This window comes from Panthera tigris, chromosome C1 (assembly GCF_018350195.1).
Source record: "Panthera tigris isolate Pti1 chromosome C1, P.tigris_Pti1_mat1.1, whole genome shotgun sequence".
NCBI lineage: Eukaryota > Metazoa > Chordata > Mammalia > Carnivora > Felidae > Panthera > Panthera tigris.
In genome coordinates, this window is record NC_056667.1 from 130,008,982 (window position 1) to 130,034,329 (window position 25,348).

General features: G+C 35.1%; 1 long non-coding RNA gene across 1 annotated transcript in view; it reads left to right on the top strand.

The window, feature by feature from the left end:
- LOC122241322 overlaps positions 1 to 25,348 on the top strand; it is a 70,060-nt gene that overhangs the window by 44,420 nt on the left and 292 nt on the right. The window lies entirely within an intron of this gene.

Sequence of the window (25,348 nt, forward strand, 5' to 3'; positions counted from 1 at the left end):
AGTGTACAATACAATGATTTGATATATGGATATATTGTGAAATGATTACCACAATAAGTTTAGTAAATATCCATCACCTCAAATACTTACAATTTTTTCTTCCGGCGATAAGAACTTTTAAGATTTACTCTCATAGAAACTTTCAAATATACAAGACAGTACTGTTAACTATAGTCACTATGCTATACTTAATGTCACAAGAACTTATTTATCTTATAACTGGAAGTTTGTACCTTTTGATCACTTCCATCCATTCCCCTCAACCCCCAACTCCCAACTTTGGCAACCATGAATCTGTTCTCTGTTTCTATGAGCTCAATTTTATAAAATTCCACATGTAAGAGAGATCATACAGTATTTGTCCTTCTTTGTCAGAATTATTTCACTTGATATAATGCCCTCAGTGTCCATCCATGTTGTCACAGATGGCATGATTTGATTCTTTTGTATGGCTGAATATATATGCATATATATATATATATATATATGCATATATATTATTATAATATATAAATATTATATACACAATATCATTTTATTTATCTATTCATCTTTCAATGGATACTTAGGTTGTTTCCATGCCTTAGCTATTGAAATAATGCTGCGATGAACATGGGTGTGCAGACCACTTTGAGATAGTGATTTTGTTCATTTCTGATAAATACCCAGAAGGGAAATGGATGGATCATACTGTATTTCTATTTTTAATTTTTTGAGAAACCTCCGTACTGTTTTCCATTGTGGCTGCACTTGTGTATATTCCCATCAACAGTGCATAAGTGTTGCCTTTCCTCCACGTTTGCAAGCACTTTGTTACCCCTTGTCTTTTTGAAGATAGACATTCTGATTGGTATGAGGCAATATTTTGATTTTGATTTTCATTCCCCTGATGATGCATAATGTTGTGTCCCTGTTGACCATTTGTATTTATTCTGAGAGGGAAAAAATGTCTATTCAGTTTCTCTGCCATTTTTTAATTGAGTTATTTTTGTGTTTTTTTGCTATTGAGTTGTAGGAGTTCTTTATGTATTTTGGGTATTTACTACTTATCAGATATACGATATGCAAATATTTTCTTCCATTCAATAGGTTGCCTTTTCATTTTGTTGATAATTTCCTTCGCTGTCCAGACTCTTTTAGTTTGGAGTGGTCCCACTTGTTTATTTTTTTTGCTTTTGTTCCTTTTGATTTTGATGTCAGATACAAAAAAGTCATTGACAAGACTGATGTCAGGGAGCTTACACCTATGTTTTCTTTTAGGAATTTTATGATGTTAGGTCTGTGTTCAAGTCTTTGACCCATTTGAGTAGATTTTTTTCTCAATGGTGTAAGTAAGTGGTCCAGCTTCATTCCTTTGCATGTGGCTGTCCAATTTCTCAACACTATTTATTGAAGAAACTATCCTTTCCCCATTGTACTTTCTTAGTTTCTTTGTCATAAATTAATTCACCAAATATGCCTGAGTTTATCTCTGGGCTCTCTATTCTGTTCCATTGATCTATGTGTGTGTTTTTATGCCAATACCACATCGCTTTGATTACTAGAGCCTTGTAATATAGTTTGAAAACAGTAAGTGTGATGTCTCTGGTTTTGTTCTTCTTTCCCAAGATTGCTTTAGCTACTCAAGGTTGTTTTTGGTTCTATGCAAATTTTAGGAATTTTTTTTCTATTTTTGTGAAAAATGTCATTGGAATTTTGATAGGAATTGCATTGAATTTGTAGATTTCTTCAGGCAGTATGGACTTCTTAACAATATTAATTCTTCCAATCCATGAACATGGAAGACCTTTCTATTTTTTGTCTTCAATTTCTTTCATCAATGTCTTATAGTTCTCAGTGTACAGATATTTCACCTCGTTGGTGAAATGTACTCATAGGTATTTATAATTGATGCAATTTATTTGTTTGAATAAAATTTCTGCTCCCTTTTCTCTCTTTTCTCCTCTGAGACCCCTATAACATGAATTTTGTTCCTATAGATGGTGACCCATAAATCCCTTAAGATACTTTTGCACTTTTTAAATTCTTCATTCTTTTTGCTCCTCTGATTGGATGAATTCTACTGAGTTTGCTGTTCCTTATACTTCTTTTAGTATGCTGTTTGCCCCTCCTATTGAATTTTTTAGTGCAATTCTTATATTCCTTAGTCTGTGATTTCTGTTTGGTACTTTTGTATTTTTTTTCTGTCTTTGTTGAAATTCTCATCTTGTTTATGCATTGTTCTCCCGACCTCAGTGAACATCTTTACAACCATTATTTTGAACTCTTTATCAGAATCATCTGGTTTTTTGTTTTGAATATATTCTGTTTCTTCAATTTCCTTGGCTCTCTGTATTGGTGTCTGCATATTAGATAAAACAGCCACATTGCCAAGTCTTGATGGAGTGGTCTTGTGTAAGAGATGAACCTTATCATTCAACCCTTCCCTAGCTCTTAGTTGTCTCTCACACCTTTGTGGTTGTCCAAGCAGCCTATTTTATTTTTAATAATTTTCAGTAGTTGAGAGTGTGCCAAGAGTCATCCCAAAGGGGAAGGTCTTAGTCAGCACATAGATGCAGGCTGTTTGGAAGCTGGACCTTCAGGCAGTAGCTTTTAAAGTATTCAATTAATCTTTTCAAGAAAATACTGGGCAATGGACCTTTCTATCTGTTCCCTCTGTAGTGTGCCTTGGGAGGGTAAGTGCTTAAGAACTATTTTTTGTTGCTGCTATAGAGCAGCTGTGGGACCTTCAAACACAAGCCCCACTGGGCCAAAGCCAGGCAATCAAGGAGTGCATCCACAGGGCAGCAGCTTCAAAAGAGAGGACATCAGACATGTGCATAAGCTCCTTCCCAGGAGTCACGAGTGAGGTAAAAGGAAAATGTGGAGATAGCACACATCCTCCTCCTTGATTTCTAGAGAGAACTGCAGCCAGATTCCTAAATGTGTGCTAAGTTAGAAGCCCAACCCTCCGGTAGCAGCTTTTAAAGTATGCAAATAGGGCTCTTTCAAGGAAAGACTACAAGAAGGGCATTTCTATATGCTCCCTCTAGGCTGAGCCCTGTGGGGAGAACCACAGCAAGTCCTCAGAAGCCTGATAAGTATTCTTTCCTTCTTTACTACAGTCTTGTGGGTCTCCTGTGTGTGAGCCCTGTCGACTTTCAAAGCTAGGTGTTTCGGGGGCTCAACAATCAGGTAAAAGTCATAAAAGTCGGGGTGCTAGATGTTGGGTTCAAACCCTTCATGCCTCAGGGAGAAGCTGAGAGTTGTGAGTTTTTTACCCAGTAGTATGTCACTGTGCCAGGGGGTCGGGTGTATGCTGGGAGTGTGTCTCAGCTTTTCCTACCCACTTATGTGGGTATCTTCTCAATCACCTATGTGTAGGTGTTGTTCACCTCATTTCTAGATTTCTTTCAGAGGAATTGCTTTGCATGTAGCTGTATGGATTTGTTGTGTCCATTAGAGAAAAGTGAGTCCAGGAGCATCTTACATCTTACATCACCATCTTGGAAAATCATGAAAGTGATTCTTCATCTTCTACTTCTAAAAATGTGTACATGTGTACACACACACACACACACACTCAGAAAATTTAAGGCTACCTTTACTGGAAATATTTTGCTGAATGTATTTGTTAGCATTATTCATTCATTCATTGATATGTTCAGAAAATCGTTGTGGTACACCTAGATATGCCCAGTTCTTTGGGTGAACAGGTTTGCAACAGTGAACGTGACTCACTTCTTCACCTTACAAATTCAAGGGAGCCCATTTACTGTAACTATCCAATATTATTATATCCCATATTTTACCTATAAGCTGCAGCCTTCCAACAGTTCTTTTTAATAAATTTTAAGGTGCTCAATGAACGAAAGTCAAAACTGAAATCTATTTAATTCAAATAAGTAAATGATTTAAAAAAACGAAGCTAATAGAATTTCAAATCAATAAAGCTTATATTAATTCTTTTTGGCTTCCTTTTAAATACAGTGTGTGATTTCATGTTCTCTAGCACATTTTGTTAAAAATCATTCAGTTGAGATATATCTAAACCAAAATTAGCCTTGATAGAAAACTGTAGCCTCTTCTTAAAGAAAAAGAAGATTCATCTCTCCCTAAACCACACATACCATACATTGTCTCATTAAATCAGAATACCAATATCAATACCAATAAGCCTTAACAATGGATTTGCTTGCCCAGCAATGCTATGAACATCTTAAGACATAATTATAAACTATTAAATCACTTTCAAACTAATTTTAATTTAAAAGGAAAAAGATGATTAGTAAGTTAATATATAAAAACCAATCAGGTCTCAAATTTAAACCTTCAGTACTGTTCATTTTTTTAACATTTTATTTTAAAGTAGAAAATAAGGATTTGATGAAATGATTGCAAATGACAAGATAAAAACAAGATCCAAAAGCAAACCATGTAGATTTTAAAATTAACATCTTCAAAGCAATTTTCCCCTTTAAGACCTAATTACCAATACGTATGACATCCTGTATTTCAAAATTGAAAAACTGAATTGCATTTAAAATTGAAATAAAAATATATATAATTACTGAAAAATGTCTGCAAAATTAATTTCAACATAAATTTACTTTTACTGTCTCCTAAGAGTCTCTACAAGGAAGAAAAATTATGAACAAAAGAATCAATGTGATCATCTTTTTTATTTGGAAACCAAGAATATACTATATTCCCTCTCAAAATTTTTATTTTTCTGATCTTTTCCCCTTAGAACAGAATTTTGCATGCTGTCATCTTGATAAGGTAGTAGGATGGGGTAAATCTGGAATTATTATTGCTTAATAACATTTACAGAATTTAAATTAGACTCCTTTAACTTCACTTCAATTTATTCTTTTATACATTTGTAAAAGTTATGATTATCTTTTATGGTACAATTGGAATGGGTCTCCCATCTCATTTACCAAATCCCAAAGTGCCAGAGTGTACTACTTGTCAATAGAGTCATTACTGAAATTGTAAGTACTGACATAAATTACATCAAAATCTAATAGTATGGCTTGACACCTTCTGATAGGGGATTTAGCAAATGAAAATGCATAAAAATATGCCCATGCAATTTTACATGGCAGAATGAGAAAGGTTTTATTGAATATGTCCTTTTACTACAATTTGTTGTAATAAAGAACGGCTTTGACCATAGTCAAGAATAAACAGAAACTTTTGCAAATGGCAAGGCCACAGGGATTTCAAGAAAATGACCATTCATATGTATTGCTATTTACTTCAAATAAATGAGAGTGTGATTTGTGCAAATAAATAATAATAATAAAAAGCAGTCATTAAAAATAGCAATTTGTTAACATTTTTCACCAATTAAGGATAATAAAGTTAATTTATACAATAACATCTACTCAACCCATCTGTTGTATAATCACATATCAATTCAAGGAAAGCTGGACTATATACAAATCAACACTTTATGCATCTTGAAAGAATAAAGGTATCCTTTGGCAATGGCTGACTGTCCATACTCACTTGTGGATTAGTTCACATATAGAGAAAAATTTTGTGGATTATCCCAGGGCATTACACTTAGCCTTGATCTCTTCAAAGTCATATTAATCATGTACTCATAAACATAGTAAAATGGTAGATATGCCTGACTCAAAAATGGTAGAAAACATATATAGAGATTATAGAATAAGGATCTAAAAAAAAAGAGATACTTATTTAGAGTAGCAATTAAACTAACAAATTACAGTTTAATAGAATGTTAATGATAGCTACCATTTATCGATCTATTATTATATCCTACACTTTATGTTAACATTTTAAATATATTATCCTGTTTAATCTTTCCAAAATCCTGCAGAGTAATTATTAATATCAATGTTCAACAAATGAGGAAAATGCTCAGAATTCTTTAGCAACTTGCTCTAGTTTGGACAGGTACAAAGCCAGCATTGGAAGCCAGATGTAGCCACAAGGCCAGTATTTTATCCTCTGTCTTACATTGCTCCCATCTAAGTTTAAGAAATCTAACTCTCTAGGGGTGCTTGGGTGGCTCAGTCAGTTGAGCATCCAACTCTTGATTTCATCTCAGGTCATGATCCCAGGGTCGTGGGATTGAGCCCTGTGTCAGGCTCCACACTGAGTACGGAGGCTTCTTAACATTTTTTCTCTTTCTCTCTGCTCTTCCTCCCCACTCATGTGTGCTCTCTCTCTCAAATAATAATAATAATAATAATAATAATCAAAAAAGAAAAGAAATCTAACTTCCAGTTCATAAAAGGAGAAAAAAGGCAAACATATGCAAACAAGATCAAAATATCTATTTCGAGTGAGGGCAATATAAGTATCCTATATAGTAAAACCTTGGATTACAAGTAACTTGCTCTGTGAATATTCCACAAGATGAGCAAACATGTCTAATAAATTTTAGCTTGATAAATGAGTGATGTCTTGCAACACGAGCAGTATGTGATACCAAACGTCACATGATCACAACTGAGCCAATGTTCTGGTAATACGCTTTGATATACAAGCGCTTTGGATTACAAACGTGTTTCCAGAGTAAATTATGCTCTCAAACCAAGGTTTTACTGTACTTGCCAAAAACATTTAAAGCACTGTAGACTTCAATTATAAAAGTGAAGTATAGGGGCGCCTGGGTGGCTCAGTCAGTTGAGCCTCCAACTTCAGCTCAGGTCATGATCTCATGGTCTGTGGGTTCGAGCCCCATGTTGGGCTATGTGCCAACAGCTCAGAGCCTGGAGCCTGCTTCAGATTCTGTGTCTCCCTCTCTCTCTGACCCTCCCCTGTTTATGCTCTGTCTCTCTCTGTCTCAAAAATAAAAATAAACATTAAAAAAATTAAAAAAAAATAAAAGTGAAGTATAAAGGACAAAGAATGCAATAGTTTTAATTGATGACCTCAACAAACCCTACCTGGAGTTCTATATTAAATTCTGGGACCTGTGCTTTCAAAGGAACCTTGGCAAACAGGAGAGCTGCCATAAAACAAGGGTAAAAGAATGTAATGACTGTTATCATTATAACCATCTTTCATTTAACACATGTTGTGTTTCTGGTGCTATCTTTGTACTTTCATTTAATCCTCACAATATTCCTGGAAGCTGGGGACGATTTTCCTTATTTTACCAAAGAGAAAATTGTAGCTAAGAAAGAGTGTGTAATTCTCCTAAGAGTACCAAACTAATATACATCAGAGGTGGTGTTTATCTAACAACAAAGCAAGCCAGAACACTTCCTATTATACTACCTTGCAATATTGAAAACAAATGAGGAAGTTTGGTATTAAAAAGACAAACATTGGGGCACCTGGGTGGCTAGGTCAGTTAAGCATCTGACTCCGACTTCAGGCTCAGGTCATGATCTCACAGGTTGTGGGCTCCAGACCCCCATCGGACTCTGTGCTGACAGTGCAGAGCCTGCTTGTGATTCTCTCTCTCCCCCCTCTCTGCCCCTCCCATGCTTGCTTTCTCTCGCTTTCAAAAATAAACTTAAAATTTAAAACAAATTAAAAAAATAAGACAAATATTAGAAGGGTTAGACTTATATTATTGCACAATTCTAAAACACTAAACTAGAAACAACTGGAAGGTGGTAAAGGAAGACATATTTTCTGACAAAGGATTTTCTATTGATCAGGCCAGTTGGAACAAGTAATTTTAAGCTATGCCAAGATGACATCTTAGCACTTGATGCTATTTTCCCCTATGTATCATTTCTGACTCAAGAAGGAGTTTTTAGTTTCAGTTCTCTTAGCTTGGAGTGCTCTTGCATTTATCTTCTTTCTGAGGAGGTAGTGTTTGAGCTGAGCCATAGTGGTAAGAGGCTTCTTTTTTCTCAGAAAAGTAACCCTGATCTCATTACCATGTTGCCCTTGTTTATTTATTGTTAACTTGTTGATTGTATTTCTCCTATTAGAATGAATGTTCCAAGAGAATGCATTTGAGAACTGTTTTGAGGTATAGAGCAGACACTCAGTGAATATTTGTTGAATACAATAAATGTTGTTAAAGCTATTATGCCTTAGATGGAGTATCATTAGATTAAGTTCTCATTCACTCTAAGAATCTATGGCTCTCCTTTTAGTCTGACGAATAATGAAGGCAACAAATGGGAGATGGTCTGCAGGACTGTATGTGCTCTCAAAACAGCTTAAAACTTTACAATAGCCACACTAAATATGTTTAAGAATGCATATGTACAAACAAATGTACAATCGTATTGTAGAACTTATAAATACAAAACTAAAGAATTGTGCAAGACAGTTAGCTTGGTTTTTAACTGAATTCAATACAAATTTTGAAACCCGTACACTGTGCTCCTTAGTGATAGTATGTGCAGACAACATGGCAATACAAGACTATTTCTAATGTCTATCTTCAAAAGAAATGAAAGTATACATTAGCACCATAATAAATACAATTTTCTTACTATTTGTGACGTGTGAGGAATGATGCAGAACATGACACACACATTTTGTCTTTTAATCTTCAAAACACACCTATTTCTATGATAGTGTTTCTAAGTAATAATTCTTCCATTTGACAGATAAGGGAAGTGAACCATAAGCGACTTAAACTTAGTCACACTGTTTATCAGCGATGAAGTCATATTTAGACTTAAGGTCAGTCTGACCCCAAAGGCTCACTACTGAATGCTAATCATGACACAATCTCATCCTAAATGTCTGCAACAAGGAATATATGCAACATCTCTCAGAGTAGAAACATAAAACTGAAAATATTTCCTTTTTTTTTTCAAAATTTGAGATTTATACATGAAGAACTCACTCAAATTGAGGAAAGTCTGAACTGGTTGTTTCGTTTTCAGATTCTAACAAATATTTTGGGGAATTATAAGGAAAAGACGGTAAACTACACCTCTCTGTGGTAAACAAATGATACTTCATTTTACTGTACTTCATTTTCCTCTTCTCAGAAGTACCTCGATGTTTGAGAGGCTTCTCTGTAGAAGAGGAACATCTTATGCTGTGAGGTTACAATAGTAGATATTAAAGGAAAAGAGATTTTGTCTTAACGTGAGAGAGAAATTTCTATTAAGTTGAAAAACAAACTGCCCTGAGAGTTGTAACTGCCATATTAATGAAGACATACTTTTAGATAGGAGGAAACTATTATCAAAGTTACTAGCAAAGGGGTCAGCAAGCTTTGTCCATGAAGGTACAGAGAGCAAACATTATAGTCTTTGTGGGCACCGTGGCCTCTGCTGCAACTACTCCTCTGCCTTTGTAGTGCAAAAGCAGCTGTAGAGATTATGGAAGTGAACGGTTCTAGCTGTGTCAAAATAAAATGTCATGCATTCAAACAGGCCACAGGCCACAGTTAGCCTGGGGATGAAGTTTGCCAACCCCTCTTATAGAGTGCACTGATCTGAATATGCTCATAGCTATTACAAAACCTCTGAATTTCAGTGGTTTAATATAGGGATTAGCAAATTAGAACCATGGGCTTATCTGTCCCACAGACTGTAAATGACTCACAAGCTAAGACTGATTTTTACATCTGTAAAGGTCTCAGAAGGAGAACAAGAAAAGGAAGAAGGAAGAGGAGGAGAGAAAGAAAGAGGAGTGACAGATATGTGGTCCACAAACCCTAAAATATTTACAAAATGGTCCTTTTACAGAAAAACTGTACCAACCTGAACTGATGTACCTTATTAGCTTTCCTCCAACCAGACTCAACAATTCAGAACACTTGCATTTTTTTTTTTATTCTCGAGTTAATTAACATACAGTATACATACATACGTATATGGCTTCAGGAACAGAACCCACTGATTCTTCTCTTACCCATGACACCCAGTGCTCATCCCCAAAAGTGCCCTCCTTAATGTCCATCACCCATTTAACTAACACCCCCGCATCCTCCATCAACCCTCATTTTGTTCCCTGTATTTAAGAGTCTCTTATGGTTTGCCTCTCTCTCTGTTCGTAACTTATTTTTCCTTCCCTTCCCTTACGTTCGTCTGTTAAGTTTCTCAAATTCCACATGTGACTGAAATCATGATATCTGTCTTTCTCTGACTGACTTATTTTGCTTGGCCTGATACCTCCCAGTTCCATTCACATTGTTGCAAATGGCAAGATTTCATTCTTTTTTCATTTCCAATTAGTATTCCACTACATGTATACACACACACACACACACACACACACACACACACACACACCATACATATACCATTATATATATGTACACACTGCAACTTCTTTATCCATTCATCAGTTGATGGGACATTTGGGCTCTTTCCATAATTTGGCTATTGTTGACAGTGCTGCTATAAACATTGGGGTCCATGTGCCCCTTCGAATCAGCATTTTTGTATCCTTTGGCTAAATTTCTAGTAGTGCAATTTCTTAGTCATAGGGTAGTTCTACTTTTAGTTTTTTCCAGAGTGGCTGCAACAGTTTGCATTCCCAGCAGCTGTGCAAGATGGTTCCCCTTTCTCTACCTCCTTTCCAACATCTGTTGTTTCCTGAGTTGTTAATGTTAGCCATTCTGACCCCGTGCATTTTATAATGCTGAGCTCTTCCACATGGGGCCAATAAGTTTACCATGATGTGAGGGAAAAGCATGAGAAAGACACATAGAACATAACTCTCCTATTGAAGAAGTGATACTCATATTTTTGCTCACATTTTATAAGACAGAGTTAATCATGTCTCAGCTTGGATACAAGAGGCCCGAAAAAACATTTGCTTGGCTGAATAGTTTTCCAGCACCTGCTTCAAACAATGGTAGAGTTGCCTCTACCATATAGAAGCAATATGTAGAGTAGATTGGTGGCTTGGAATAGATATACTCCACCAGGAATTTCAATTGTGAGACATGATATTTCTATGTTTCTACCAACCCCAAAGTTGTAGACATATAATATTTATGAACTAGACAGAGGCTGAATCTCCCTAATACACTACCCATAACTTCTTGCTTTTCAGTGATTAGAAATGGCATGGAAGCTTTTCAAATCAAAGGACTTTTTACTCATAAAGCTCTTCATGTATTTATGCCTATATAAAGAATCTCAGTACTACATACTTATCTGAGAATTTACAAGTCTGAGTTTTATTAGATACATATTTCAAATAAATTAGGAATGCTGCAATCACATATTTTTGTGTGTATTTAAAAAATTTGGGTTTAGAATATTTCAATTTAGCCTCTATATTCTGTATTTTTGCCTCATTTCATCATCCATATCTTTGCATATTAACTAAGTCCTGGATTTTGTGATTGATTCTTAGTTGAGTTTTTACAGTTATTAGCAACAAAAATAGGGCCGCAATTTTTCAAAATGATATTTTTCAATCCACTATTGTTTCAGTACTCATTCTCATAGACTTTTATCAGGAGAGAGAGAGAGAATGAGAGAGAGAGAGAGAGAGAGAGAAAGACTGAAATCTGAAATAAATCTTGCTACTTGTTATAACAAACATCCTTAAAGGTGTGAGACAGTAATTGACAGGACTTTATAAATGAATCTCTATTTTAAGAGAAAATGGTGTAATCACTCAAATAATTAATTGAAAAGAACAGTGGGAGCAATAGAAACTGCAGACAAGTGATCAACAAAATAGTCATTAAATCAGACAAAACAAAGGGATAACAGAAAGAAGCAAATGGTCTATTGAGAAGAAAATGAAAGAAACAAGTTAATCTTCAGGATTTATCAAGACAACAAAAGCAGTAACAAGTACATGATTCAACATCATCGACTAAAGTTAACTTAAAAAGGTAAGATCAACCAATTAATTTGTTTTAAGACACCTACATTGTATCTATACTATGCAATAGAAAAGTTGTTAAATGGCAGGGTGAGCTGAATTCTTTGAAGCACAAACCAGAAAAGAGGTAATACCAAGGTAAGAAATACCTGGTGACTAGAAATAGTCACAAAGAAGCCATTGCTGTATTTCTTAACTGTTTTAGTGTGTACAAGGCACTGTAACATTTCAGGTATCTATATTAAAAGACAGTATTACCATTAGGTTTGTAAAATATTATACTTAAGTTAGAAGAATTCCCAGGAAAATCTTTCTTGACATCATTTTCTTAGTTTTTTTCATGTGTCATATTGTGAAAAACCCCACAGATAGTCACCAGCCCGTCAAGTGCATTCTTAGAAGGTTAACCATTTTCTAATATGATGTAAGTGTTGGTTTCAATGTTGAATTAGCAGTTTTACTTGCTGGAATAAAGTGTAAAATCAAACATCTGAGCATAAGTAGAGTCAATGAATCAGAACTTTAGCTCCATTCAACTGTACCAAAGGAAAATTACTGGATTTTGATCTTAGTAGGATCTTGGCACAATGAGGGTACTCTTGAGCATATCATCACTGTTGTGCTCACTGAGCCCCTGCAATGGAAATGCTGCCTCTATCTCCACATTCAGAAGAATTACCCAGTCTTTCTGGGACCCATAAGCTGTTGAAGATATTCTCTTAAAAATTAGTGTGTGCTGACTACCTCTAGACCTTAGAGACCGCAGGGGACTGCCAGAGGACTGGCTGGGGACATGGTTTCTCATTTTTCTGATCATGGGAGACAGCAATACAGTGATTTGTATTGTTTTCACTAGGTTATACTAGTGCACTTAAAAATTAAAAGAAAAAGAACATAAGACCAGCAGGAGGTTTTTAACCTTTTTGGCAATCCTTGATAAACCCCTGTGATAATTCTGGGATAGTTCCATCCATCAGCAATGTCCTTAGAAATCTCCTGTACACTCCCCCAGCATATATTACCCTCTCTTACAGAAAGAACTTGGTCCTTATTGATGGGGAAAAAAATCAGCTTTAAGCATAAAGTTTGACAGACACAAGAAAGTCAAGTATCTGAGACAGATTGACCCTAGCTCCTTTTTTCTACTTACCTGAAAGAAGTCTCTGTAATCTTACTATTTTGGTATATCCCTATATCTTGTCTGTCCAAGATGCAACAACAGGTCATATGTGTATTTTACATATGACTTCCATGGCTTTTATTTTTCTTTTGTTGATTTGTGATGAAGCTCAAATTCATATGTAGCCAATAATAGTTTCTCTTCCGGTTCTGACCCAGCATGAAGTTCAGGATAATAATAAGCTTTAAAACCCTATACACAGAGCCAGAAACTATGTTAAGGAAAGTCACTCAAAGAGATCTTTCAGCAAAACATTTGGGAACTGAAATCCACATGATTGGTCGTATTCTCTAATCTTACTATAAAGGTCACCTACGAATAGTTCCCCCTTCATCCTAGTGGCTTCCCCAACTTGCCTAAGAGCATTCTCTGGCTATATGTAGGGTCATGAACATACAGCAGGAAATATGTGCTACAGAATTAACATGGGGCCTCTCCACCATAGCAGTCCCTGTGTACTTTTGACTTCTTATTTGCTGACCTGGGGTCCCCAGAGGTACTGTTCCAAAATAGTGGGACAAAAGCAGCAAAGATTCTTGTATTTAGTCTGAGTAATTATGCGGCATCACTTCTATCATACATTCCTGCTCTACTCTTTGGTCAAAGCAGTCATTCCCCAGCCCACATTAAACAATCATAAAGCTAGTGAAAGAGAAAAGTGTCCAGAGAGTTTGAGCTCATCTTTATTCCACCACTCCATGTCTTCTTTGAATCACATCCAAATGAAATACATGTATCCATATCCTTGATTCCAGGCCTGCTTTTTGGAGGAACCAAACTAAAACAATTTGATCTCTGTTGATTTCTCTTTGAGATAAGAGAGGTGCTGGGTAGTACTGGTCCAGCAGTGGCTTTCATATTAGGCTGTTGGCTGAGGATCAATTATTTGGAAAGATAGCTTAGGCTATATATTATCCCCTTGCTTATGGGATCTTTTCTTTTCCTCCAACAGTTTCTCATGAAATAACGAAGATTGGATTTTTTTTTCCACTTTATTATGTTTTTTAGAAATAAATCTGCATGATTCCATTGGATAGTGGTAAAAATGAATTAGACTCTCTCAGTAACCAGTAGCTATGAGAGAAGCCTGACTTCCTCAGTTGCTGGAGTAGCCAATTAATTAAAATCTCCACTTTAGAAACGTTATAAATAACATTAGAATGTAAGTTCCAGAACAATAATAACCTGCCTACTGTGTATTCTTGCAAAAAATTCTAAAGATAAAACCTGAGTATGTAAGGGCTAATTTTATTAAATGTGTGCATAGGAGGGCTCATGGGAAAATTGGAAACATGTGTAGAAGTTAATAAGTACACTACTAAGAAAAGTGGCTAAAAGGAGTACCCTGTGAAAACCTAATAGTACATCACAGGGCAAAATTTCCCTGATACATAGGGAAGTTATAAATTTAATGCATACAAATACTTCTGTAGCCCTGACCCACACAGTTCAAACCCAGGGCAGTGTTGCAGTTAAAATGACACAGCCCATGAAAACAGAACAAATTCATAATAATTCAAGCCCTTTATATGACTTGTACTTCTTAAAACATCACGAAGGTGACAAATAGCCCAGAGCGATGGTTTTTAAATTTCTTTTCATTTTCCTCTACTTTTGACAGACCTCCCATACCCCAATACCTCTCTCATTTCTCACTTCAAAAGCTTCTCTGTAAAAATCTCTATCCACAACTCCCAGCTTGCATGTCTTATATTCACATATTTCTTCTCTCCTGCCTTTTTTTTTCTTTTCCTTTTTTTCTTTTTTTTTTTGTTTTTTTGTTTTTGTTTTTTAGAAATAGACTAAATATCTTTTGCTAGGACTGGCAAATCAGATCTGGATGATTTTCCATAGATATTAAGATTACATGTAACAGCACACATTTAACTTGCATACTTATCAAAGACTATATGTGTTAATATGTACTTGCTTACCTTCACAAAATCTGAAATCCCCTGTGTGTTTTTTTCCTACAATCATACCATTCTTCCATTGAGAAGGTATAGGAAGAGAATGGACTTGGGAAAGGTATATGGTAACCAGGTATCTGACATATTATCCATTATCTGGCTGTGACTTGGAAAGATAAAAGAAAGGAGTGCTCTGTATATGATCACATATAAAGACAAAGTCACATAGAACATAAGCCTGTAATAAATATTTAGCCACCCCCTCACACTTGAGGACAAAAGTGAGAGGTTCAGACATTGTGAATCTTCCATTGTGTTAGTTCTGAAATTCAATAAAGCGTCATGTGATTTCCCCAGGCGAAAGTCATCCTGGTTTACTGTATGAACAAGTGTCAGTGGAGAACTATAAAAAGAACAGCAATAGAGACAACATCAAGGGGACAATCCTGAAATACCTTAATTTATTCAATTTAGGGATTATTTTCAGAGTTTTTTGGGGGGATGGGGTAGCTGTTGTGTAGGCAAAACTCCTTGAGGGTGGGGGTGGGGAAAGAAAATAGCAAGGAATGTGAACATGTTAATAAATGTCAATCTGTGTCACCTCTTGCTAATCTTGGCAGGGTCCTGTCTAACGACACTGTATATTCAAAGGTATTACTCATAATTTAACTAAAACTGCATTATCCTCTCTTAATGAAGTGTTTGAAATTTTGCTTGGATCTTAGCACAAAACTTTTTTAGATGGAGAAATCATAGCTTCTAGACAATCAAACATGTTAGCGGGGATAAATCTAGAGTATGAAGTCAAAAGGATTAAAAAAATTACGGGTAAGTTAGGAAGTTAATAAATATTATCTCTTATGATAGTGGTATTTATAAGTTTCTAAAACTGATTACAGTTAAAATATCTTCTTTTTATAATTTCAAAAAAACTGGCCATGTGAATATATTGCCTGAACTCTCCCTTAACTGAAATCCCTTAGGTTTTTAGTAAATTCATGATAAATTCATGTCTGTACATTAGCCCTAGCATTGAATTCCTTTCCTGTCCAAAAACCAATTCATCCCCTATCTCAACATGCAAACATACAGGGAGAAAAAAGAGATTGTGAAGAAAAGCAGCCAATGGATACTTATTTGTCACAAACAAACCAAGTACCAAAGCATCTTTCTGGGTGTATAACACTCAAACTCTGAGACATGCAGACATGAACTAGGAGATGGCTACAATTTTGTCACATAAGGCACTGGGTGCAAATTATGTCCAGTCTCTACCCTGGACCGCAGCCTTGCTTGGATTTCCCAAGGCCAGGATTGGTAAACATGATGACCTACAAGGACCACATCTGTCAGGAATCTGCCTTATGGCTTTCTAAGTTCCCTTTCTGCATCTCAGTTCCATTGAACAGATGTTTGCAAGTCCCTTTTCTAGTCTCTCTGGTCCCCAGCACATTGTAGTATTTACTCTAATGGGAACATGCAATCACAGTCTATCTTTTTGAATTGTTGACATACGGCTATGAGTCTAGTACCTGGGCACTCAGGCCACTACATTTTTGTTCCAGGGGAGTGACACAGTCCTGCATAAAGTCACCACTATTTATTGCAGGGAATCCAGGAATGTCCCTTCCTATATAACATACAAATTAAAATGTGTGAGATGCAAAAAGGAAAGCCATATTTAAAGTCAACTTTTAGCTTTAAATTAATGTTAGACATAAAAAAAGGGTAATAATCAATGAGTTAAGTTTCTATCTCAAATTAGAAAAGAACATCAAAGCAAGAGGAAGTAGAAAGAAATGATGCAGATAAAAGAGGAAATTAATTAAGTAGAACACACAATAGGAAAAAATTAACAAGGGTGAAAGTTTGTTCTTCAAAATTAGTAATAAGATGGATTAGTCCTTAGGAAAACAAATAAAAGAGAAAAGAGACAAACAAAAATTAGTCCATTTCAGGAATGGGAAATGGGAGATCCTCCCAAAATTTAAAATTTAAATATTCAACTTAATGTAATTCTACTTTAAAATTTAGATGAAATTGACAATTAAAAACAAAAACACAAACAAAAACCTCGGGCACCTGGGTGGTTCAGTTGGTTTAGCATCTGACTTTTGATTTCAGCTCAGGTGTTGGTCCCAGAGTCGTGGAATCAAGCCCCACATCGAGCTCTGTGCTGAGCGTGGAGCCTGCTTTGGATTCTCTCTAATTCTCTCTCTTTCTCTCTTTCTCTCTCTCTCTCTCTCCCTCCCTCCCTCTGTCCCTCTTCCCACTTGTGTGCACTCTCTCTCTCTCTCTAAAAAATAATAATAATAAAAATAAACCTTAACTGAAATAGACACAAAAGAAATAAAACAATTGGATATTCTATATCAATTAAAGAAATTGAATTTGTTATTAAAACTCTTTCTACAAAGAAACTCTCCACAGCACAATGGCTTCATTTATGAATTCCTCTAAACAAATAAGAAAGAAAAAAATACCAATATGATACAAACCCGTAGAGAATAAAAAAGGTGGGAACATTTTCAAACTCCTCAGCTCATTTTATGGGAGCAGAATAACCTTGGTATCCAAATTTGATAAAAATGTTAACCAAAAAAGGAAAATTATGGAGATCGAGCCATTATCTATAGCATGACTATAGACACCAAAATCACAAAGTAATAGCAAATTAAATCCAGCAATACATACAAAGGATAATACATCACAAATAATTTGGACTTATTTCAGAAATGCACATTGGTTTAATATTTTAAAAAAAGTCCATTTATTTTACTACATGTGAAAGCTTTCATAATATTGTTTGTTTTCATAATAATTATGACAAAATCAGTGGCAGAAAACAATACTGATTTATCACTCATAGTTCTATATGTCAGAGGAGCAGGCACAGTATAGTCCATCTGGGTCCTCTGCTTGGCATGAGCTAAAATCACAATGTTGGGCATTGTTCTTTTCCAGACGGTCTGGAGATAAATCCACTTTCAAATTCATTCAAGCTCTTGGTTACATTTAGTTCTTTGCAGTTGTGGAACTTAAGCTCCTGTTTCCTTGCTGTCAACCAGGGCCTAGTCCTAGAGGCTGCTGGTGTGCCTCATCATGCTTTCTGTGTGGCCACCATCAGAAAATGACAGGCTGAGTCGTTCTTACTTCCCCAGCTAGGGAATGTTCTCTGCATTTAAGTGTCCATGTGTCAGATAGAGATCATTTGGATAATCTCTCTATTTTAAGGTATATAACCTTAATTATATCTGCAATGTCTCTTTAGCCATGTAACAGCATATTTGTACTTTCTGGGGGCACCACCGTTCTGCCTACTGCATTATGTTAATGGAATAAAGAAGAAAAAATGTATGATCATCTTACTGCAGAATTGTAATAAAAATTGTAGACTTATGTATGTATGATTTTTTAAAATCTTAGAAAAGTAGAAATGGAAGAACAATTCCTTATTCTGTTAAAGTGTCTAGAAAAAAGCCTTCTATAAAATTCAGAATTAATTGAAACAGTAAATGATTTCCCCTCAAGATAAGAAATGACCAAAAATATTCACTATCGATGCACCTTTCAACATTTTACCGCTTGACAGCAATAAAGTAACAAAAAGATATATAAATTATTAGGTATAAAAACAAAGAAATATAGCTGTTAATTTGATATGAATATTTGATACAGGAGATATGACTGTAAGCTTAGAAAATGCAAAAGCATCTTAGGAAAAACTATTAGAATTAGAAAATTAACAGCCATTAGATACAAGATCAATATATAAAAGTGAATTGTATTTCTATGTGCTAGAAACAATTAGAATATGAAATCTGAGAAATGACATGATTTCCATCAAGGAAATCATCAAATACCTAGGAATGAATATAATAAAAGATGGGTAAGACCTATATAGAAAAAGCTACAAAACATTGTTGTGATATATATTTTTTTTATTTCAGTAAATGGGAATTCTATTGCTCAGTTTAGAACAATCAGTATTTTAAAAACGTCAGTTCTTATGGTTCAAACTTAACTATAGATTCATGGCAATCTCAGACAACATTTTTCCCTCAAAAATTAATTAATTAATTGATTCTGGAAATTAAGAATCTAAATCTAAGGTTTATATGAAATGAATAGGCTCAATATAATATACCAATCTTAAAGGAGAGTAAACACTACTACATAAAAAGACTTACAAAGCACCAAAATTAAGACTGTAGTGTTAGCAATAAAATGTACTTATAAAACAATGGAACACAAAGGAAATACCTAGCAAACCCACACATAGTCTGTCCCTTGAGGTAACACAAGGTGACACTGCAGTGTGATAGGGGAAATGGTGACACTTAATAAATGATGCTGGGTCAATTGAATATTTGTATTGAAAAAGAAAATAAGAATTTGAAAGTATGATGGTGTCTATAGTACTGAAGATATTGACAGACAGAAGCCAATTAACTCAACATTTTGATTCTTTCTTTTCTTTTCTTTTTTTTTTTTTTTAGTCCCCCTTGGTAATGTAGTTTGTTTTCAAAGGTATAGTAGGTGACAAGGTACCAAATATTTTACCAACCCTGTAACAAGTGTACTAGCTTTCTATTCTGCAATGTCTGGCACTTAATATCCTCTTCACCATGTGCTCCTTGAATCAATTCCATGTGGCAAGTTCTATCCCTTGAGCATGACTTTTATCTAATTATAAAGTTTAACTGAAGTAACAGAACCCACCCTCACAACAAACAAAAAAACAATGGCTTAAATAAATCAGGGATTTTATTTTTTCATCATATATAAGTTATTATGGTATGGTTAGTTGTTATGGAAAGAGAATCTATTCTGGCAACAGAGTTAGAAAGCATTCATTAAGGAATATTATATATATGTATATGTGTGTGTATGTATATATACACACATATACATATATATAATACATATTATTAATATATCTGCTAAGAGATATGCTACTAACCCATGCTTTAGACCACACATCTTACTGTGATTAGAAAGCTGCTACATCAAGAAACTAATGTCATCACTTCTAGATTTAGAATAACCAAGCCTGTTTGGTGACATGTTTTCCAGAAGCCTTGGTCTCCCCAGACTCATGCTGTTCACTTCCTATGTCTCATGTGTATACGTCTGCCCAGTAGAACATATTCATTTTAAGAATCCTAGCTACAAGGGAGTCTAGGAACCATAGTTCATTAGAGAAAGAGGCTGGAATGAAGATTTGGTCAATCAACCTAGAAAATCTGCCCCAGTCTCCAAAATGTCCAAAATTCCATAACAATAAAAACTATCATTTATTAAGCATCTACTCCGTGTCAGGTAAGGCAAGTTTGTATCTTTTCATTTATTTTAATATTTCCAACTAATTTTTCTGTAGAGTTTAATATTTTCTTTTTATTACAGATAGACTAGACTAGTAACTAAAACAAAATAATAAAAATAAATTTTTAAAAACTTGCCCAAGTTCACCAACCTGATGGTGCAAAGAAAAAGCACAAAACCAGTTCAGTGTGGCTTGGGTAATGATATTCTTTCTAGCATTCCTTATTTTCTCTAAAACTAATCTTGTATCAGTATAACTTAATGGTGGACTAAAATAAACTCTAGGATGTATGAAAAAGTTGTGTTAGTTTTAAAAGATGGATAAAGTCAATCAAAACAAACAAACAAACAAAAAACAATGACTGACAGGATGCCTAGATAATTCAAAGGGAAAAACACAAACCAACCCAAAAATGTTAATGTCAATGTATTCAGTAAGCCAGAATGTGAATGTAATATTGCAGAAAGTTCTGACTCCATTTAATTGATATGTGCATTTGGCAAAACAAGTGAGGATCTGGCCCAAGATGACAGCTGAGACATCTGTGTTCTAAGACCTCTAAGCAAATGCTCCATGTCATCTATATTCAGCGTCGGAAAACTCTGTTATATCCAAGTTTCTCTGTCAGTCATGCAGTTTAAAATATGACAGAAATATCTTCAAATAGGACATTAATGAATAGATCTAGAAATTATGGGCAAGAATACAATTCTGAACACTAATTACGTTTCTTCATTCATAGACTTACCAAAATAAATACTCTTCTTCAAAATATTCTAGATCTTAAAAAAAAAAAAAAATAGAGGGTAGGGGGAAGCACCTAGACTTAAAATATAGGTACAAAAATGAAGAGCAAGTGACAGAGTATCCCAAACAGAAAAATGTAGGATTCATAAGGATTTCGCCTTTAGTAAGGTTGAAGACAGCTGAAAAACTGAATAATGTAAAAATTTACCAAAGACCTTGAGAGTTGGTTGAAATTTCACCCAAGAACTTATAGAACTTAATCAAAGGCGCCTTTGTTGAAAAGCAGATTTACATTCCAAATGAAAGCATTCAGAGAGCTGGAAATCAGAAGGCAGGGGGAAGAAAGAAAGAGAAGGTCACCCCATATATTTCTTATCATCACTGTAATGTTCTCTTTCTTGCCCAGCTAAATCACAAAAAGAGGTATTTGGCTCAGAAAACTCTACTGTGGTGTAGGTACTAAAAGTAGCACAAAGTACAAGTAACCAATCTCTAGGAAATAAAAGATGGGAAAATTAACATAAGTCAAAACTCAATTAGCAGATCAATGGAATCATTAATGTAATCTACAAACACAACTATAACTCAGTGGGGGTAACTACAAATGTTTAAAATATTTGAGATACATTTATCTGCTTTACTTTTTAGCATAGTATTCATCTTGTATGGATATCTGAGGTGAGCACAAATATAATTCTAAATTATTACTATTAAAGACCTTTTATTTACATTTAAATATTTACTAGACACTCTGCTAGATACCTCTCAAACGTTGCCCTCTTCTTTATCTGACCTTGATAATGCTGAGTTTTCTGAAGGCTTGGTACAATGCCTCTTTATTGTTTCCATGGACTTTTAACTAATCACCCTAATAAAAATTCCAAAATTTATACGTCAGTGCAAACTCCTCTTAGGAATTCCATTTTCTTCTAGCCAACACCTCACTGACATCTGTGCTTGGATATATACTATAAACATCGCAAATTCGGCATGTCCTAAGCTGATCTCTTGGTTTTCCCATGCAAAGCTAATTTAACCTTAGTCCCTCTTCCCCAAGTCAGCATTAATTCATCCTTATTTTCTTCCCTCTACTTGTGCTCACATATCTAATCTATTAGAAGATCTGCCAATTTGCCTTGCTTCTCTATGTCAGGTTTATCACCTCTCCATCTCCACTGTCACTGACATTGCCAAGCCTACTGTAATCTCTTCCTTGGACTCCTGCCTTAGAATCTTTACTGATGTATGTGTCCATGGGCACTCTGCCCCACATCTCATTTACAGCAGCCAGAATGATTTCTAAAGAGGATCACGTCCATCCCCATTTCAAAGTTTTTAGATTGTAAGAAGGAGAAGAAAAAAGAAACAGTCTTAATCTTCAACAGTCTTTTGATATTCTGGCTTCTTGTTAAACCCCACTCAAATGTCAAGCCAGTAGGCCTTTGGGAGTAAGGATGACAAAGGAATGTGGCTGGAGGGAGAGAGTGGGTATTTTATTCCCCTTCCATATCAGTGCCTAGCAAAGAACAAGGCAAAGGACTGATCGCAAATAAATAAAGTTCAGTAAATAAATGAGAGCCACCAAAAAGTAATCTCATCTGGTCGTATTCTAAACCAAAGTTGGTAGTCTTCTGACATCAATATCAAGGAAGATAATAGTAAGATAATGCCCATTTATACAGCACATTATTCATTTACTGTGCACAATAACACAATGAGGTCCATTCTAGTTAACCCCTCTATGTAAAAAAAAAAAAAAAAAAAAGAATATAAAGAAGTTAAATATAAAGTCACATGGCCATTGGCAAAGCTGGGATTTGTCCCATGTTTATGTGATTCCGAATCTCATGCTCTTAATGTCTTCTCTTGGCAAGAACCAAGTCAGCACATGTTAAAATCATAATAATGCCAGTAAGTGTCCATCCGGGGATGTGTGGTCTGAATGAGTGTACTCATACTTTGATGAATTTTGTTGAGACCTGGAATTTAAGTCAGGTGACAGGAGCTGCAGTCTATGATTCACTACATAGTTTATCTTTTTTTTAATAAGAAAAAATTTGCTACTCTTTGAATGTTCACAGTATGTTTATCCTTTTTTTAAACATGTCCACACTATGTAGACTTATAGTGTCTGCTAGTAGTTATATTTGTGCTTTAAAACATCAAATTATTTCTTTTAAAAGAGTGAGGATATAAGTTCCAAGCACTTTTCAGGGAGGATCTTAGGAACTGGACTTTCTATATAATTGCAGGTACAGAGAATAAACAATTGACCTCCATGTGACTACCACCGGCATTGAGTGTCTTCAGGATGAGCAGCATAAAGTCTGAGAAGTTTCCAGACTTTAAAGAAACTGAAATGGATTTGAATATTATTCTGACATTTTTTAGACGTGTCAATTTAGGCAAAATCTTTGTCCTCTGTAAACCTCACATATCCTCATCTATGAGACCGTGATGCTAATACCTACTTTTTAGTGTCCTTTTAAAGAGTAGCAATGATAGCCTTCATTGTTTTTATTATCACTGATGTCATTATCACCATCACCATCGTCATCAATAATATAAACAGATTTTTTTTCTTTAATTGGCTTTTTAAAATTTTTTTTGGTTATTTTTCTCTCAAGAAAACAACAAAGGTGTTAAGATTGATTACATACTTTGCTTTTCCTTCTGGCCACCATTTGTCACTGTTGTAAGTAAACAGCGAAATAAAATCTTCTCTTACTAAATGAGACTCCATACAAATCCCACACAGTCTGTACTTGTTGGAAAAAAGAAAGGTCTCTTCTTCAGGTGTCCAGATTTGATCTTTCCATATAAATCAATAGTTACCCATGTACACCATTCACCCGTCTTAGACACACAACTTTAGTTACAGAGTATAGAAAATCTATGTTGCATAACAAATATTTTAAGCCACTTTCCAAGTCCTTCTAAAGAAAACCTTCTCATTCGAGCTTGTTACTGTTCAGTTAACTTCTGTATCCTATGACATAAATCTAATTAAGACTTTGACAAACACAATTTAGAACTAGAACCCAAAAATACAATTAAAAGGTTTAAATGCAAAGAAAGTGATTTTGGATATTAAATGTAAATGACATTTTAATTCTAAGAATTCATCAGTTTGGAAGTTAATGAAATTAATGAAGCAAGAAATAAGATGCAAATCTAAAAGTTTATATTCCTCTGCTTAGCTGGCTGCCCTGGGCAAGCCCTGAAGAGGAATCAAAGCCAATTACAGCCATAAGTAATAATTTGGGATGTGCTTTAATTAGATAGTTACATATAATAAAATAGTCTGAAAAAAATTTCTTAACACATGGCACATTCAGTCCAGAGTATGTAAGTGGCAAAGTGGTGGGGGTGGGGGCGGTTCATTCACGTCAATGAATGGATGCTGGGAAAATAAATTGAAATGTTGGAAATAAGGATAAATATTATCATTTTTAGTTTAAAAAAGCAGTTGAATGTCCTAAAATTCTCTTTTTTTTAATGTTTTATTTATTTTTGAGAGAGACACAGTGAGAGCGGGGGAGGGGCAGAGAGAGAGAAGGAGACAGAATCTGAAACAGGCTCCAGGCTCTGAGCTGTCAGCACAGAGCCCGATGTTGGGCTTGAATCCATGAACCGTGAGATCATGACCTGAGCTGAAGTTGGACGCTTAACTGACTAAGCCACCCAGGCACCCTTTAATGTTCTAAAATGCAAGAATGAAATTCTAGAATATAACAAAATTGGAAAGCTCTTAGAAACTCTGAAATCTTGAAAAATTATGTTGTCATTCTGAGCAAATGATTACTGAGCAAATGGTGGTGATATCAGCAATTTTCTACTTGTATGGTAGATAACACATACATCATTCAGGAGAAAAACATGCATAATCACCTACCTCCCATATTATTAGAATATGTCCATATTTATTTCTTACAAGAAAAACACTGTACTAGCAACCATCCAATTAATTGTTTTGTTAAACCTATTCACATTTATATCATTTAATTTTTTTTTAAGTTTACTTATTCATTGTGAGAGAGAGAGTGTGTGTGTATTTGAGCAGGGGAGGGGCATAGAGAAAGGGAGAGAGAGAATCTCCAGTAGGCTCTGCACCATCAGCACAGAGCTCTATCTCACAAACCTGAGCCAACATCACGAGTCAGACCCTTAACTGACCGAACCACCCAGGTGCCCCTATCATTTTTTTAAATAAGCAAAGTAGTTTTTATTCTGAAAAACTTATTTTAAGCATGGCATAGTAGTATAATTTACAGTAATATACAAAATGCTTTTACAGGGTAACAGGTATCCTTCCAAAATGTCTCCCAAATATCCCTGCCTTTTGGTATCTATGTATCCACACCATTGCATGAGCAGGACCTAGTGATTGCTTCTAATGATTAGAATACTGCAAAAACGTAACTGCTTAGATTAGGTTATAAAAGACTG